This window comes from Cavia porcellus, unplaced genomic scaffold (assembly GCF_034190915.1).
Source record: "Cavia porcellus strain 051 isolate PalLab524CR breed Dunkin Hartley unplaced genomic scaffold, mCavPor4.1 scaffold_33, whole genome shotgun sequence".
Taxonomy (NCBI): domain Eukaryota; kingdom Metazoa; phylum Chordata; class Mammalia; order Rodentia; family Caviidae; genus Cavia; species Cavia porcellus.
The window spans coordinates 27,722,021-27,740,357 of NW_026947516.1; positions in this window are offsets into that span (position 1 = coordinate 27,722,021).

The window sequence follows — 18,337 nt, forward strand, 5'->3', positions numbered from 1 at the left end:
ACTTGATTTGAACCCCAGTATTGCTCTCCTCATCTTGTTCGGTCTGATTATTCTATATTCTATTTTATTTCATAGTATCAAGTTTGAGGGTATAGGCAACCACTTTAAAGGCAATAAGATATGCTATGATGCCCATTATGGTTTGACTATTATCCTTTTTTTGAATTCCTGTAAGGTCTCCAGGGTAGGTTTTATTGGTCTTGCTCTGTAGTTTTGATCGATTCTATTATAACTGATGATATAGGAAACTCAATTTAAAAATAGCAAGAGGCACATGGTAAGCACTTTTGATCACCTGGAATTCTATTTTTGCATCATGTACTATGCCCACCCTTCTGTTCTAACTGACTCTGCTCTGCTTAGTCACATTTGGTTTTATTCTCTGCAAAAAAAGTAATAAGAACTGTGGGAGTAATAAACCCCCAAAAGTCTAATTGTTATTGTAAAAAAGAGAGGAAAGGAAGGTGGACTAAGGGATATAACCGCAGGTACGTTCGAGTGTGTAGGATGGAAAACCATATTACTGAGCTTTTTTGGATCATTGAATGGAACTGTCTCCAATTTCACTGTATGAATGTCCACTTTATATGCTTTAATTTTGTAATTTGGACAACTGTTTCTGGGAAGATAATAGGTAACATATTAACTGATGATTTCTTACTGTGTATTTTGTTTCTTGAAATTCTGTATTATTGTATCCTTTTACTGCTTTGTTTTTTATGTCCTTTCTTTTTTTCTCTTTAAATAAAAAATAAAATCATTAGCTTTTGTATATCAATTTTGTACTCTGTAAAATTTCTATAATTTCCTATTTTTCCAGATAAAATGTTAAATGATACTAAGGTATAGATTTGGATACACACATGTTTATTTGTATGTGTGTATATGATGAGCACAAAGAAAGCTGCTTACTTTATATGTAATGGGTTTACCTGCATTTATTCAAATTTATACCTCTCTGAATTTAATATTGACTTTATTTATAATGTCATCTTGACCAATGTTATAATCATTTTCAATTGCACAATAAATACTAATTTGAAGAATAGTATATAAGAGGGAAAAATTCTAATTGTCCCATAGTTCAAACTCTTAGCACTTCATATATTTACATTCAAGTTTTTGTAAACTTTTAATAGACATTATTGTTGACAATCAATACGGTATATGTTTCTTTAGGCAGCACCATTTACACCAAAGCACTTTCTTTGTGTAATTTTATAAATTGTTGAATAACTATTTCTAGTAGCTTGGTAATATGTTGACTTTCATAAACAAAATCCATTGCTGTGTATTAATGCAGTTTCCATTTTACCATTTTATAAATAATCTTATGAAATCGAGTTAGCATAGAAATTAAATATTTTATTTTTACCTAAGATAGTAATACCATGTATTAAACATGATAAAGGAAACAAAGTAAATCATCCAAGCCTGGATAGATTCTTTTGTTACAGACTTTTAAAATTCCATCTGCTATGTCATTCATCCTAGCCATAAACATTATTATATTAATGTCTTCACTCAAAGAGGAAATGTTTTTCAAATGGAGTTCTCTTTAGAGCATTTATTTGTTCTCCTGCTCATTCTTGAGAGTTGTCCTCAAATATATTTCATTCCTGAATCAGTATATAATGGCAGAAAGAGCACAAATCAGTGGACTACTATTATCATTGTACATAGTCTTGGTTTCCTTGTCTCCAAAATGAGAATACCTATTAATCTGACTTATTTGATGCTTTATAAATAGCATCTGTATGTGCATCTAGCACACATAATGCTAGATGAATCTAAGCCACTCCTAGAATGTTATTTGAATATTAATGTTTAAGTTACTAACCAAGTAATTTATAGGCATCTAAGATAAACTTCTCTCATGAAAAGAATCATTTGCACTGTCCAACATCATATTCACCATTGGTGTGTGGATATTTAGCATTTTAATGTGACCACTTTAACTGAAGGATCATGCTTTTAGTTAACACAGTTAATTTCAAAATAACTAGCCATTTGTAGCTAGTCGCTACTGCAATCAACTAACAGTTCTAGAGACTATGTTCTTGCTTGTGTTATCTAAAAAATGAACACGGCTGTGATGACTGAAAATTTCAGGTTGATAAATTCTGGACCTCACCATGAAAACTAATGAAAGAAATACTCTGAGCCTGAGAAAACTATGTGAAACTTTTCCACAGTTTCTGGTCACATGTGTACTCTTTATATAAGTCATGCACTGACCTTATAACAGTAGTTAACCAAGCCACCTTGATCTTGTTAGAACACTAACATATTCTCCCAACCAAGGTAATTCTATATGAAAAAATGAAATGCATGAGCAGTTTGCTGCAAAGTCAAAGCTAAATATCTTGATGAACCAACTATGGTCTACTGAACATAAAATCATATTTCAAAAAATGGAAAACACTGAACACATTTCAGCAATAATGAACTATGACAAGTCATTTGAATTGGTGCCCTGCTTGCTCATTGAGGAATTCTCTTGAAATAAAACTCATGTTTTAGATTTAGATTGCATCATCATAATAAGAGTAATTGCCAATAAAATGAAATAAATAATGTTCTAAATATTAGTATGTGATTCTTCTGTGTATTATTGTGTATTTAATGTGTATATGTCTAAAAGAAGCTGATCTTACAATTCACACATATTACCAACAGTGCTACATTTTAAAATTTGAGAAATTATTCCTTTAAAAGCTAGTTGTACAGTTATTACAATACCATTAATTAATACTTGCAGGTGACACAGGTACAAAGAAAAGTAGTCACTATATTATATACAGGATAGAAATTATTGACTTGGATTTGTATAATTTATATTTGTAGTGAAAATCTTCTACTATTCTTCTGATGTGTTTTAAATGACTAATTTGAAATCTGTTGATTGAATGTTTGAAATAAAAGCACAGATTATCAATGAAAGGAAAATATCTGATATTCACCCTTTGCATATTAGTGTGCTACAAAACTAAGAAAATTACTCTCTTTAAAGACAATTACATGGTCTTTATTTGAGTGTTTGTTTTCTTTATTAGAGTTGTGGTCCTAATTTACTATTTGACACGTTTCAAAGACTCTGTTACAAAATTATCCTGGTATGTTAGAAAAGCTCAGGAAATCTCATTTCTACTTGTAGTAGTGGACAAATATAACTTTTAAAGACAAATTGATTCAGATAGTGGATTTCTATGATAGTTTGACTGTATGAGAATGTATTACAAATTGTGTTTTTGCTTGAATAGCAGTAATAGTGACAGGTGTAGTTGACTTTCTCAGATTATCTAAAACTGTACAATCTTAGTTTTATAGTCACATGCAAATACACAACTCTTACCTCACATTAAACAAAAAATTAAATTAGAAATTTAACTGGAGAATTTACAACAATAAAACTTTTAGAAAAAATTATATACTTAAAACTTGGAGTAGTGAAAGATTTCTGAGATGAGGTGCAAAAAGCATGAATCTTTAAAAATATGGTAAACTGGATTTCATTAGGACCAAGCTTGGTTTCTTGTAACCAGTAGATTTAACTGGACTTCATATAATAGTCTAGGTAGATGTGCATGGTCCCATTAATCTCTTTCAGAAGTTTTCTCTCAGAACAGAATCCATGGAACTGTGAAAAAGCTACTCCTTAAAGTTTTTACAAAAGTAAATCTTTGTGACAAAAAAGACATTGATATGCTATGGAAGTGGCTTAAAACTCCTAATTCCTAATAAGTCTAAGCCTCAGATAAACCATGCATCTCTGGCTTAGGATGTGAGAAAATATCATCCAGGCAAACAACAAGTATTTATAAGGTATTAAAGAGTCCTGCTCCTCAAATTTAACATTTGTTAATCACCTTTAGTTTCTCCTAACACCTCTGAAACGGTATCTGTTGATATAATTTATTAGTAGTTAGGCAATTACATTGCTTTATAATGTATATTTCCTATCATATCTTTGAAATGCCCAAATCATTATACCAGCAAAGGTGTTGCTGTCCAGTGGGACATCATTCCATGTAAACACAGGTGAATATTGTAATATTTGTGATATTCCTCTATGCCAAAGAGTACACATGCCTCACAAAGCACTTGGCCTTGTGCCCTTAAAAGTTGATAGTGAAATTTTCAGTCACAAAAGCTTACTTGTCTCTTGCATTCTCCCACTGTTCCTGGAACCAACTGTGTCAAATTGAGTCTCTTAAAAGTAAAAGACAAGGCAGAATTGCAAGATATTTATTTGAGGAAATCTTTGTGAAAGATCAGGAGAAAGCACAGAAAAAGTCAGGAAAAACGTTGTGTAGTGGTGCAAGTCTGTGAAATGAGAGAAGAAAGCCAGGCAGAGAGGCTGGGCATGGAAAAGCAAAAATTTAAGTAGAATTCTGAGAAAGTTTTAGCTAGGAAGATGGAGAGCCACAAAAATAGACTCCACATTGGAGGAATAAACATCTGGCAGAAATAGCTCATTTCTAGCTCACTTGCTGTGATAGTAGTAGTTTTATTAGTCAACTTGGGTAGGTTAGTGTTATTAATATTATTCAAAACACTAATCTTGGTGATGCAAAGAATATATTTTGTAGATATGATTAACACTTACAGTTAAATTTCTGAACAGATTAGCCTAAAAGGCACAGTATGCTTCCTCTAACCAGTTGAAATATTTTAATTGTATCAATAAGGTTTCCTTGAGGAAGAAGAAATTTCACATGTAGACTGACATTTCAGCTGGTGCTTGAGACTTCCAGTTTGCATTTCCCATCAGACCGTTACACTGATTTTGAAATAGTCTTGTCAGACTTCAGTATTGTGTAAGCCAATTTACACTGATTTTGTTTCTCTGATGAAATGGCCAGGTACATCTGCCATTCTCAGTCATTGCCAGAGCAGCCTACGGAGATCCATGGCTTTGGCACGAATGCTGTGGAAGCTGCCAAAGGTGTGTGAACTAGAGGTGTCAGCCAAATGCAGTCTTTTAAGCACCTGCTCATGTGAAAGCATATCTGAGCAGTAAGAGTTTATGGTTGGAACACAGTTTCACAAGGATCACTAAGAAATAGCAATGTGTTAAACCCAGAGAAGTCACTACAGGACTTAACTTACGTGAATTTCTTGTAAAAGTCCGTTCTCTTTCTGTTTTAAAATCATATTGGTCTCCTGATTTTTGAATACTGTTTATATATTATTTAATAAGGGATCTTGCTTTAATCATCTTTGTGTTATAGCCCTAACCCTAAGCCTAACCCTTGGAGCAGAACTGAGATAAATATTGTGTGTAAGTAGCTTATTTGGGAAGTGAGCAAAGACAATAACTAACAGCAATGTGAGAAACTGACAAAAGAACAACAAACAAAGCAAGTAAGTTTCCAAGACAGTTATCAAAATGATTAACGAGGCATGACCTGGTCAGAAAATTCTGGGACCATGCCTGACAATACCTTGGAGTTATCCTATGCCAGGAGCTAAGGGAAATGGAAATTCCATAATTTTCTGTCAGTCATAATAAATATGCTTGTATGAGGACTTGGGATTGGCACTGACGCCCTTGGCACCTCCATCCTGGCCTGTGTGTGGGCAGGCTGGGATCCAGGGGCCAGAGAGCTTTCAAATTTAGAGGTACTGGCACTTGGAGCTTGTTAATGTGAATTAAAATGTCGTGCGCTAAAAAAGATGTGGGTGGAATACTATCAGCCTCTGCTGTATATCATCAACACATGGCACAGAGTAGATGATGAAGTTTGCTAATTACCAAATGACTATATTGTCCTAGAAAATAATTTTTTCTTTCTCTTTGTCTAAGAGTGTATTGGAATTTCATGTTTTATGTCCACTAGCCTTTTTTTGTCAACCTGACTTTCAAAATGAACAATGACTAAAAACAAGCATTTCTTAGTCATGAATCTCCCATCGTGTCCCAGTTTACCATCATCCCCAAATTTGTCTTATTTTTAAAAAAATGTACAGCTTGAAGAAAATTGTACCCTCCCGCTCCTAATTTCCTAGAATTTTTCAGAGAATGTGACATAGCATTTTTACGCTTTTGTGATAGCACTAATCAAAATAAATAGTTACAATATCTTAATGATTATAGTAAGCATAAGCTATTTTTGGAGAAAGCTATGAAAAAAGGCAAACAAAGGTAGACATTTACAGTCACTTTTTCCATGGATTTCTCAAAAGGAGGACTAAATTATACCTGGACAGACTATTGAAATATTTTAAAACTGCAGAATTCTTTCAGCGCACATTCATATTACCTTGTCATCGTGCTGACAAAATTTGCTAAACAAGTACTGCTTAAAAGGATTTCACATTACTGAGAGAAAAAGGCAACCCATAATAGAAAGCATTAAACTGCAAGGGAAGCTGGACTGTTGTTAATACATAGAAAATTGATTTGTGTTGCTTAAGATACTGGAAGCAATAGGGAAACTTTGTAGCGCTCAGCTACAAAATAAACCTTTTATCTTGCTATTCTGTATATGTCCATTTGCGTGGCTCACGGAGAGTTTTTTGAAGCTTTAAAGTGTTCATATTTCTATAGCATACAGAGATCTTACAACACTGTACACAGTGTTCAACAAATATTTTCTGTCATTGTCATCATTAGTGCAAATACGTAGGATCCATTTTCAGTTGTACACAGTTAATAAGAGGACTTTAGAGTCACAGTCATAGTGAGGTAAATAATATGCTAATGGAGATTGCTGGCATTAAAAAATTAACAGTGCATAAAGCGACTATAAGGATCTCTGACTTCTAAACAAAAGTAATTTTGATTGTTTATTGGTACATTATAGGTATACATAATGATTACATTCATTATAGAGAAGTTGTACATGTACATGATATAAATAATTTTCCACCCATTTTCTACCCTCCCTTCAACCCCGTTTTCCCCACTCTATTTGCAAAAGCTTTGCTTCCATTTTTTTCCTATTTTTTTCTCTTCCTTTTTTTTTTTTCTTTTCCACTCCCCCTCCCCGTTCTCCTTTCAATTTGGACATTTTTTTTTCCTATTACACAATATCTATTATACATTTGGTCCTCATTTACACTTTCAGTTTTCAGCCCAGCAAAACAATGTGGTATTTACAAAGCTGCATCTGACTTATCTTCCTTAAGAGTAAGGCCTCAAAGTGCATCTATTTACCTAGAAATGGATCAAGCTTATCCTTCTTTATGGCAGAGTGGTACTTCATTGTATAAAAAACCTCCATCTTCTTTATCCAGTCCTCAGCTAATAGGCATTTGGTCTGCTTTCAAGATTTAGCTATTACAAACAGTGGTTCTATAAACATGGGTGTGCACATATCAGTATGGTAATGCTGCTTTTAATTATTTCTGGAAGATAAAACAAAAGTTTTTTTTTTTTTTTAACAGTAGCTTTATCCATAAAAGTTTTATAGCATGTGATTAGCCCCAGTGTCTTGCAATAAGTCCCTCAGAAGAGACATTTTGGTTTTCAATAAATCATTATATCTGCTGTACTTCACTTCCCCTTTAATTATATAATTAGTCTTATGCTATATCTTCAAATAAGGAGAGTTATACAAACTTACCTTACCCATTGCAGAGATATCCACATAAATTAGAGTATATAAACAAAGAAATTCTCAACAACTAAGATCTCTCTACATTGCCAATTCTCTGAATGTTCCTATAACTAAATCTGATCCACAGTGTCTCTATCACATGTTTTTATTCATTTCAGAGTACTCACTCAATTTATCCTCTGGTGGTCAAGAAAAGAAGGTCCAAAGAAAACAGACAAACCCAGTTCTATTAAATTTAGCATTTTAAACAATTATGAATACATGATTTAAAATTTCAAAGTCTCAGTTATGTAGTATGAAAAATGCATATCCTGATAGAATATCAGTTATAGAGTTCCTGTGGGGAAAAGGTAACACAGCAATTATAGTAAAATCTGCTTTATATTACATTTTAAAATGATTTGCTCATTCAATTTTTAAAATGTTTTCCTCATATTTTCAATAACTAAGGTGTTATCCATATATGACTCCTTGCAATATGAGCCTTATATTGTAGATATTTAACTTAAAAATTTGAATCTATGAAATTCATTTCCAAAGAAGGGATTACTTTGGGAAAACTGTCTATGGGAAAATGGTACAGGGCACCTTCTTTTAAGATAAATAGTAATATTTATTTCCTCTAAGTAAACTTATATTAAAAGAATCAAACGTATATTCTATAAGCCCACTTGTCCTATTTGAATTTTATTCCGAGTTATTGAGTATTTTCTGCAAACACAAGACATTTAAATTGACTATCTGCCAGTATTCTTGACTATTCATTTAGCAAAAGCTTTGCTGTTTCATTGAAAATATATAATACTCTTTCAATGTTAAATGTAAAATACTTAATCTTGTATCCAGCAAAAGAAAACATTACAGATCTATTAGTTAAAAACTCTTACTAAGCTCTGAAATCAAACCTCAGTTGTGGACAAGTAAACTTAATCCTATGCCATGATATTTTCATCTCCAAATGACTTAAAAATGACTTAATGTACTAGGTATATGATAATTAAGATGAGAGTATATATTCATAAACAATGTTAAAAATTATCTATGAAATCCAAAAAAAAGATTATTACTTTAAACCTGGAATTCTCAGGCTCTACAATATGAAAAAGTTACTTTATTTTACCAGTGACCATAATTCCCAATGAGACTGATTTTCTTTGCAGGGGCAGAGGGAAATGGTACCAATTTTCCTGGAAAGGACATCACAGGACTTCTGTGGAAATACACATAAAGTGTCTCACTAGTGTCTACTGGCAAGATCTTCAGTTGACTGGGTCAAATTTTTCAAAATAACTTCAATACTCATGATTGTGTAACATCATCATTCAGATGCTTTAGTTTTTTCACTTAGACTTAATATTGCAATATATGTCCATGTGTCTAGTTTAGAATAATTGTTTTGTTTCATCTTGTGTAGTCTGAATCTAGGAGAAGATGTATTCTTTATTTTGAAATTTTCTGTTGTATGTAATTACACATGGTGTGATGTTTTGATATACTTACCTTGATATACGTATAGATAATGAAATAACAACTACAGTACCCATCATCTCCACATAGTTACTTTCTTTTTTGTAGTAAAAGAATATAAAATGTATTATTTTGGCCAATTACAAGTATACCACGCAAGATTACTCACTATAGTGCTCATGTTGTAATTGGATCGCTAGATTATTGATTAACCCTTGTGTGGAGTTGGGTGAAATGTATAGAATACATGTTCATTCCTCTTTTCATCTCCTTTTCCTCCTCACCTCCTAACCTCCCAACTCTTAATCTCTTTCCTATTTGAAAAAGATCTATCTCCTTACTAAGTATTTATTTCTTATTTTTCTCTTTAGTTATAATTTGAGTTCTTCATAGAGAAACCATGCCGTACTTAAGCTTGGGTGTCTGATTTATTTTACATAACATTATGGTCTCAAGGTGCATCTATTTTCCTACAAATTATTCAAGTTAATCTTTATGTTTGGCAGGGTAGTTCTCTAGATTTTTAAAACCATTATAACTGCAACTGGTATTTTGTAATTTGTATCTTCACTTTTGCCCTGTACCTCCTCCAGTCCCAGTCCCTGTTTTACTTTCCTTTTTATGGGGTTGATTTTAATGGAAATATTTTGAAAAAATGATTCAGGGATTAAAAACTGAAAAAATTGGCTACTGAGATAAAATTTAGGTTGAAGCTGAATAGATCAGTTTGCGGTATGCAAATTTTTACACTTCTTAAAGAACACCCCCATCTGCTGACTGGTGCTTATAAAATGGAATTTCTACTGTACCAATAACAGTGATTAATGTTTATGTCATATTCACATTGCACAGGGTATTATATTATGTGATTTACATGTATTAATTCATTTCATTCTCACATTACTCAACAAATGCATACTTTTATTATCACCCTTTTTCATATGTTATCCAAGCAACAGGAGAGTAAGTAACCTGCCTGAGGTTGCTGTACAGATATAATAAAAATGAAAAACACAATAATCTTAGTAAGAGAACAATATTGCTTGCTATCATTTATTGAATTCTTATATAAGTCACAATTAAATGTTGCATTTAATTCCCATAATGTTGTTATAAATAAAGCTTATTCACCTTCCCTTTCCTGAAAACCCATAAACAACTTTAGAGAAGCAAATAAAGTTTCCCATGCCCCCACAGCTGACTAAGTGTCATAATTGTGATTAAAATGCACATCTTTCTGGTCTATGGCTAATGCTATTTCAGTCATGAAACACTTTATCTCAGCAAATAACATCAAGTATAATAATAAAGAAAAATTCACTCTAAAGTTTTAATAACTAAAATAGATTCAATTTTTGATACTACATTTTAAAATAGCAGTGCTAGTTATTATGGGGTAATTGTGTAAAAAGACAGATATTTCAGTCTTTAGATTCAATTTTTTGTGACCATCACACATATGTGGCTATGCACATATTTGCCATTATTATTTCATACTCTCCAGGCCTTTTTGCACACATTTAAGTAATATTTTTATTGCTAAGAGTGGAAGGCATGGCCTAACATACTAAGTATGTGCTCTACTACTTTGGCTACACTCCAATTTATTTTATTTTTTGGTACCGGAGATCGAACCCATGACCTTGCACTTGACAGGCAAGCATTTATACCACTGAGCTAAATCCCCAGCCCTGTACCCTCAATTTAATAAGTGGTTTTTAAATAGAATGAATAGTAAGAATTCAAATTTATTTCCCTGTCAGTCTTTTTGAATTTTTAGTTTATTTTTCTTGATATTAAATGTGTCATTTACCTACTTTTTCAAAATAAATGTTAGTATATATGTCCAGTTTTAGTGCTACTAACTGCTATATCAGTATTGGTAGCTTTGAATCAGGAGACATATGTTTTGTTTAATGATCACTATTTACTTACTAGCTACTCCATGCTAAATCTCCAAATTAAAGGAAATTGTAATTACTAAATTGTGCCAGTATTTTAACCATGCTATATATAACATTCATTTACTTACTTAGAGAGCATTTCTCTCCTGTCCTGCTCCTCTACTGTGCTGCTCTGCCTTGGAACCAGCTGAATGTGGACTGAATCCTCTAGAAACTGTGAGCCAAAATACACCTCTCCTCCTTTAACTTGTGGGTGTCTGGTATTTTGTTCCAGAAATGATAAGTAATGAAGATACTTTGTAGGTCGACATGTGTTTGATTCTTAAAATAGTCAATACTAATTCAATGAATCTCCATTTTGATAGAATAGAGGAAAGGAAAAGTGAAGATTTTCTAATGTACAAGTAAGTTTTACTGATAAATTAGCTGTTTTAAACCGTCTGATTCTCTCCTTTCACAGCTAACCCTTTCATGAACAAGCCTATGTGATACTCTAAGTTCTGAAAGTGTCTCCCCTTTTAAAGTGCACGAAAATAACTTTCTGAGTGAACGGTGGCCTTGGCATTTTGATTAGCATTCCTAAACGACCAGTAATTAATTTTCTTCTCCAATCCATTTGGTTAAAATAAACACTGATACATTATTGATGCAAATGCTAAGGTTTCTATTAATAACAAGTGACTATTTAATTTAAAATTGTAAGAGACACTTGTCACATGACTTGAATTTCAATTTTTTGTGCAGAATTATATAGAAATGTATTTTTCAGAGTTCAAAATAAAAATGCTAAGGTGCTTTTAAGTAGCTACATTGTGATGCAGATGCTTTGTAAGAAAGAAAACAATAAAAAAACTAAACTAGAAAAATCAAAAAGAAATAATTTTAAAACATACAAAACTCAGCTTATTTTTATAATGTCAGTGATAAATATTATCTCATAAAAGACTTTTTAAAGCTATGTTTTTAAAATTTTAAAATATTTTATTAGTATATACTAATTACAAATGATAGTGGATTACATCATGATGCTTTATTCAATTCATATAAAATAGTTTGGTTCTGTCCATTCATACTACTACTTGCCTTTACCCATCTCTCCCTACTTCCCTGATCATTTCTTCTTTTGTAGTAGTTTTCCTTGTGCTTTCATGTTATTGCACTTAAAACCCTAGTTTCTACCTTTGAGAAAGAGTGTATTACTTGATTTTCTGACTCTTTTTTGTTTTGCCCAACATGATGATGTCTAATTCTATCAACTTTCCTGCACACTACATTATTTCATTCTTTTTATGACTTAGTAATACTCCATTTGTATATATTTCTGATTTATCCATTGGCAGCCACCAAATTGATGCCCATAATTAGTTATTGAGATTTGTGCCATGATAAATATGAATTTGGAGGTATACCTATCACACACCGACTTTCATTCCTTTAAATGTACACCCAGGAGTGATATAGCTGAATCACACTGTATTTCCATTTTTATGAAGAGGTCTCATACCTATGACCTGCTCTCTGTTATATAAATGGCTTTGGAAATACTAATTTGATATTGGAGCTAACTTGTAGAGCTATTAAATTTGTCTGATTGCTAGAAGAACTGACAAGTTAAAAATCAGAGAATAACAAGGATACAAAGTTGTCTTCTCCTTTTCTATTAAATTCCATATCTAACTTATAGATACTACTCTGAGCAAGCACAATTTGGTGAACTCTTCAGAGGATGCCTGCTGACTATATATCACCATCAATTCTCATTATTTTGGAGGGACTAGATTTGGGCACTGGAATCAAGTCACAATCTGAGGTTAGTATATGAGCAACTTACTGGACTAATTTCTCTTAATTTGTAAACTATAGACTAAACCTACCTATACTATTATTAATTTTTATCTGACAAAATTCCAACTAATTCTTGGTCAATTATGTAATCAGGATAATGCTTCCAAAATGCCTGCATACTAATTTTCAAAGGGTGTGAATATGTTAATTTATATGACAAAGGGAATTAAAGTTACTAATCAGCTGAGATTAGTCTAGTCTACCTAGGCAGGCCTATTAAACAGAGTCTATAATTTTAGAAGAAGAAGGTAGGGGAAGTGCCAGAGACAGAGATGGCAATAATAGAAGAAGTATTAAGATGACAAAATCTGGTTAAGACTCCACTATTCATCACTGTCTTTGAATATTGAAGGGGCTTATGTGTCAAAGAATGTAAGCAGTCTCTAAAATTAAAAAAACAAAAGGAAATAGATTTGCTCCTCGAGCCTCCAGAAGGTAACTCAGGCCTTCTAGCACTCATATTTTCTCCCCATTAGCTTTCAATTTGTTATGACAATAATAATTTTGAACTCAGCTATCAGAAGAGATATGTTATTATTACCAATTTTATGGGAAATAAAACATTGTTGACATATAAGCTTATTCTCAAAGAAAAATAATCTTACTGATAAGAGAAATAATTTTTGTTCTTGATAAATGACAGATATCTATGGTATTTTGTGTGGGAAACAAAATCATAAAATTATTTTGATTTCTAACCTGTTATTCAGAAAAGGCTTAGGCATCTTATATCATGTGCATGCATGCATTTATATGAATGCTATATAAATCAGTGATTCACTTCAAAAGATCATTTAATATCTTACAATCACAATGAATTTCTTACATATCTAAAATAGAAAAATAGCATTTTGTTTTTTTCAAACTTAATTAAGCAATATGATATATTCCAAAGCATTTTTGAGACTTATTAAATAAACACAAGTATTATAAATGTAATTTCTCATAAACATGACATAAATATGTAAATATAATATCTATGCACATGTAAGTATAATAATACATTTCACAGAAAATGTTTGTAGCATGGTTTCATTGTCAATTTAAAGATGAATTGTGAAAAATGAAATGACAGTGTACATAAAAATGAATTTTGAATAAAGTTACTCTTTATGACAGCTATCATTTTATTTATTCATTCACCTGTTGATAGGCACACCGGCTATTTCTAATATGTTTTTGCGACAAGGTTTCACTATGCAGTTAAGGCTGGTCTTCAACTCACTATGCAGGCCAGGCTGGCCTCAAACTCATAGCAACCTGCTGCTTCAGCCTGCTGAGTGTTTGGGTTACAGACATGCACCACTGTGCCTGGCATCCAGTATTTACCTCTTATAAATGGTATTGCTATCAACATGGATAGGCAAATAACACTATGGTATGATGCTTTTAACTCTATCCGAAAGATGCCAAAAAGGGAACAGCTGAGTCTAGTACAACCTCTAGTTTTAGTCTTTGTGGAGTCTCCATAATGCTTTTCATAGTGGTTGTACAAATTTACACTTCTAGTAACAATAAAAAGGGATTCCTATTTCCCCATAGCCTCATAAGAATTTGTTACTATTGATTTTTTTGATGATAACAAGTCTTTCTGGGATGAGATGGAAACTCAGTTATGTTTTAATTTGCATTTCTCAAATAAAAAGTGATGTTGAAAATTTTTCATATATTTATTTGACGTTTGTATTTTATCTGAGAAGTATCTTATTAATTTCAGATGGCCATTTTTGGATTATATCTTTAAATTTTGAGGGTATAATTCTTTGTATTCATTATATATTCTGTGTTAGTCTTTTGCCAAAGGAGTAGTAGGTAAAATTTTTTTTGCCATTCTGTGGGTTGTCTCTTAAATCTATTGGTGATTTTTCTGAAAAGTAATTTATATGTTCTAAGACTATTAAAAAATAATTTCCTGTGTCTGCTGTAAACATCAGCTGAAATCTGACTTTTACTTTGAGGAATAAATTGAATAGATTAAAATATTTTATTCATACTTAAAGTACTATTTGATTCATTCAAAGATATGTGGGCATTTACAAGTTATGAATCACAATAATGGATTATATATGAAATTGGAATGTAATCCAAAAGGATCATATTGGGGAAATACAATTAAAAACTAAAATTCCTGCTTCCCCCTAGAAAATTTCTCCAAGAAAAGGAGACAAGAAAACAGCTCGATTATTGAAAAAGGATTAAACAATACTGAATGTCTGTCACAGGCAATCTGCTAAAGAGTTTACAAAGAAAGAAATCTCACGTTTTTATGTAGTCAAGTAGATATAACATCATTACATTGATGTTCTCCAGAGGAAAATAATCAACTAAGAAGACTTGACTAAAACTTTGTAAAGGATAGTTTATCTTAAATTTGCTTGGCAGTTGGTGTAACTATTTTTGCTAGATAGTTGGGTTTATCTAAAGGAAAAATCAATTTCTCTTTCCTTTCTACCTGAAGATAGTTTAGGAGTTACGTTACTCTCCCATAGAAAAGGCAGGAGGAAGGTGTCTTAGTTACTTTACTCCCTTGCTGAGACAAAGTACCTGGCACATAAAGCTAAAGGGGGAAAGATTTATTTAGCTCACAGTTTGCAGAAGTTTCAGTCCATAATATGCTGGCTCCAAGGCAGGGTGGCAAATGACAGATGGACAACAGCTCATGGTGGCAGAATACATCAAACACAACAGGAGAGGTGAGAGAGAGAGCCAGAGACAAGGCTCTTTCTGGCCCTTTTATCTTATCCAAACTACTGGGATTAGGGCGGTTCCAATTTGATCAATTGACTGGTCCAGTAATTACCTACCCCTAAACCCAGTGTCTTTGATCCCTGCGCTATAATATAAACTGCAGTCACAAACTATAATATAAACTGCAGTCACAAACTGCAGATTCATTCACTTCCAAAAAACCTGCTGCTGTACGAACACAAGAGGTTTTGGGGGAACATCTAGACATAAACAATAACAAAGGGAATAGAGAGATATCTTCCAAATGTTACACTGCAAAGACATCAGTCTCAGAAATCTGAGAAAGATACTTTTGTATTGTAAAGCTGAAAAGTATCTCATTTAAATTTTTAAAAATTACATGCACCTCTTTAATGAAAGAAACGTTTTCTCTTTTTGCATCAGGGCAAATTAGTACTTTCTTTTTTAATTTCTATTAACCCTTACAAACCTCATCAATACCTTAAGTTTACCCATGTTATAATGGTGCTTACATATTCAAAAACAGAGAGAGAGAGAGAGAGAGAGAGAGAGAGAGAGAGAGAGAGAGAGAGAGGAGATAAAAATTTAATTAATAATCCTTGGAAATTTTTTCATATTGATTTACTATAAGAATGCATGCCTAAATTATATGGAGTTCTGGAATTTGAGTTATAATTCTTTAACAGAACATTTAATATATATTCCTATATTTCTTTTTAGATGACATTATGAATATATTTTTCTGTCTCTTAAATATGTGTATTTTTTCAGGTTTTGTTATTAATTTTGCTTCTGTGAACATTCATTGAAATATGTCCTCAAAATTCATACAAAAGATTTTTTATAACTAGAACAAGTTGCTTGGTTTTAGGAATATAAATATTCAACTTCACAAGATGAATTTGAATTAATATTTTCTTTTTTATTATTTTTTAAAAAAGATTAAGCTAAAAGAGGACATAACAACACAGGTCAGAACAGAACAATTTAAGCAACATAGTGTTTCACCACAAGACAACCAGACATAACAGTAGCTACCATAATGTCTCTTTCCTTGAAATATTGGAGTATACTTTCATATGCCATAGGATCAAACATAACAAGACAGTGTAAAAGCATTCAAGAGAATGAAAGTATTACAGGGTATTCAGAACCAACTAACAGAAAACGAACAATGATTACTATATTATCTCCTTGTCTATAAAAAAATTGTTTATACTATCACATATAATAAAATCCAGTAAGATACAACATGATAAAACCGATGGAGACACAAGAAAAAAAAGCTTGGTGGGACTTGAAAACAAGATGATATTAAATCATCATTAGCTATTATAATGTCTTGTTTTCTTTAAAATAGTTGTTCATACCACCACAGACAATAAAAATCAAACAACCCAGAATAAAACTATTTCAACTAATGAATGAAAACATTGTAAGGCTTCAAAGCAATATACTGGGGAATCATGATTATCACATAATTTTATGTATTCTAACAATTTCTTATATAAGGGAAACTGTTCAGTGTTTACAAATGTGAATTTGATTTATTTCGCTTATGAATATGTTCTCAAGCTGTGTCCATTTATTTATAAATATCTCAATGTGATAATTCTTTATAGCTGAGTAGTACTCCACATTCCTCAGTTGATGGACACTTAGGTTGTTTCCAAGATCTGGTTATTATAAATTGTGCTTCTATAAACATGGGTGCACATTTATCACTGTGGTATGATGTCTTATTATTAAAAAGTTTCTGCATGCCAAAGGAAATCTCCAGCATAGTGAGAACACACAAACTAGGAAAAAATCTTAGTGAACTGTGCCTCAGACAAAGGACTTCTGTATAAAACATACAAATAATTAAAGTAAACTCAGAACCCCAAATTCAAAGATCCAATCCAAAAATGGGCATCTGAGATGAATACACAATTCTCAGATGAAGAAATACAAATGGCAAATAAATACATGAAAAACTGTTCATCATCATTAACCGTTAGAGAAACACAAATTAAAAACCACACTGAGATTCCATCTCACACCTGAAAGAATGTCCAGGATCAAGAAAACTACCACCAACAAATGCTGGAGAGGCTGTGGGGAAAAAGGAACCCTCTTGCCCTGTTGGTGGGAGTGTAGACTAGTGCAACCATTGTGGAGGTCAGTCTGGAGATTTCTCAAAAACCTGGGATTGTATGTCCCATTTGTTCCAGCTATTCCACTTCTAGGCATATTCCCAGAAGAACTGAAAACATCATACCACAGTGAATTAATATTTTCTAAAGTACTATGATAATATATATTACCCAGCAGAAAAATATATAAAATACAATAATGTAATATAATATCATATGACATGATATTATATAATCAATTTACATGCTGTTCAGCAAATGATGTTGAGAGACTTAACTTTTGCTAATACAACAGGTATAAAATTGTACTTAGCGACTTCATCTGACACTTGTAATGAACCATTGTGGATCCTCTCAGCAATATCCTCTCTTGCTCTAGTGTCTGCACAACCAGTATAGCCTTATGGAGTTTTCAAGCAAGCAAAATAGCGTTTTGCCTCATGTCCTTATTACAGCCATATTTCCAAGTCAATGCCAAAATATGCAGTGCTGTGGGATTCTGCGTTAAGGACATGTATATGATGAACTCTGACTAGGGGCGACAAGAAATAATGGACACCTTTCTCTACTTCCCCCAACTCATCCCCAAGTTGGACTTACCTGAGATACCTTGTAATACCTTTTGTGCAAATAGCATTATATAACAGAGTAATATGTCACATTTAGCTACAACTACCTCATATCAATTCTCCTCCCTGTCTTTCTGTCATTC